Source organism: Aptenodytes forsteri, unplaced genomic scaffold (genome assembly GCF_000699145.1).
Source record: "Aptenodytes forsteri isolate BGI_AS27 unplaced genomic scaffold, ASM69914v1 Scaffold61, whole genome shotgun sequence".
Taxonomy (NCBI): domain Eukaryota; kingdom Metazoa; phylum Chordata; class Aves; order Sphenisciformes; family Spheniscidae; genus Aptenodytes; species Aptenodytes forsteri.
The window spans coordinates 671,515-673,348 of record NW_008794443.1 but is presented as its reverse complement, the minus strand read 5'-3'; positions in this window follow the sequence as shown (position 1 = coordinate 673,348).

Below are 1,834 nucleotides of genomic sequence, written 5' to 3'. Positions count from 1 at the left end.
CTTCGGAGGTGGCGGCGGGCGCTTTGATGTCCCCCCCCGGGAGGAGAAGACGTTGGCATCGCCATCGGGGGAAGACGTGACCCGTCTGTCCCCGTTCCACTGCCAAACCCCCTGAGCTCAGTCCAACATCTCTGAGTTTGGGGGAAATCCAGGGGGAATTAGACCTCAAGAGAAGCCTTGGGTGCTCGCAGATTGCTTTGGGGCGAAAAAGGGGCTGGCAGGGCAGGTTAATCCTGAGCCGCGTGGCCGTGGCCATGTCCTTGGGATCGCTGGAGCGATGGGAGGATGGCTTGGGATGCCTCCGGAGGCGGGTGTCCATCTGGCCCCAAGCCGTCCCGGGTGGGATACGAGCGCCGGGTCAGGGTGATTTGGGGCCGCCGGACGTTGGTGCCGGCATCCCACGGGGTCCTGGCCTCTGGAGAACCGGCAAAGGTCAGGATGGGCATCTACAGCCCCTTTCTGCCACCTCGAGGTAGCCCCAAACCCCCCCCCGGTCCCCCGTAGCAGCCCTGTCCTGGCCAGGACCCAGCTGCTTTCCCAAACCCAAGGTCTGCCAGCAGCCGCTAAGGCTCGATAAAGCCTCCCGGCCCCCTGCCAAGCACCCGCCAAGCCCAGAGCCGCACGTTGATCTCGCTCATCCCCGCGCAATCCCTTTTATCCCAGGACACATTTCGCCTCGGTTAAACCGGGGTCTGGGACTTCCTTTGCCGTGGGAAGCGGATGGGGCTTGCGGGGACCCGGGTCCCAGCAAGGTGCAGCTGTGGGTTGGAGATGGAGTGCTGCTGGGCGCGCTGGTCCCCGGTTTTGGGACCACCAAACTCTTGACTGTCGACTGAGCTTGGTTATCTGATCCCAGCTCAGGTAGGGACCAACTTTCTGGCTTTCCCAAAGCTGGGAAGGGTCTGGAAGTCTCGTTGTCAACATCTCCAGTACCTGTGAGCCTGGGGATGGAGGAGGATGTGGTTCCTAGAAGATGCAGCTATGGTGGTGGTGCAAGGGCATGATTGCTAGAAGGTGCTACGCTTTGGTGACGGTGAGGACATGGTGGCTAGAAGGTGCTACGCTCTGGTGATGGTGTAGGACGTGGTCCCTAGACAATGCAACGCTATGGTGATGACGCACGATGTGGTCGCTAGAAGGTGCTATACTGTGGGGATGGTGCAGGACGTGGTCCCTAGAAGGTGCAGCTCTGTGGGGATGGTGCAGGACACGGTCCCTAGAAGGTGCTACGCTGTGGGGATGGTGCAGGACATGGTCCCTAGAAGGTGCTGTGCTTTGGTGATCTTGAGGACATGGTGGCTAGAAGGTGCTATGCTGTGGGGATGGTGCAGGACGTGGTCCCTAGAAGGTGCTACGCTTTGGTGATGGTGAGGACATGGCCGCTAGAAGATGCCACGCTCTGGTGACGGTGCCGTCAGTCCCGTTGACCCCACCTTCCCCCGTGCGTTCTTAAACCCAGCAGGGACCGTGCTGTGCTGGGGCTGGAGCCGCGTTCCCACCCCGGGTGCTGCACCCAGCCGCGGCTCGTCCGGGAGCCGGGGTGGGTGCCTGGGTGCTTCCTGGCACGGGGGGGCTGATGTTCCCCCTCAGCAGGGGCGAGATACCAATGGGTTCGGCTTATCTCCACCCATGCCTCAGTTTCCCCGCTCCGGCAGCAGAGCCGGGGGTGCCAGGAGGGGTTCCCCGTCCCTGCGGCGTCTCGGCGTGCCGGGAATGCCGACGTGCTTCATCCCCGAGAGCCAAACGCGTTCGGTTGGTTTCGAAGGAGTTTTTTGGGAGAATTTCTCTTTTTTTTTTTTTTTTTTTCCCTCCCCCCCAATTTTCCCCCCCCCCG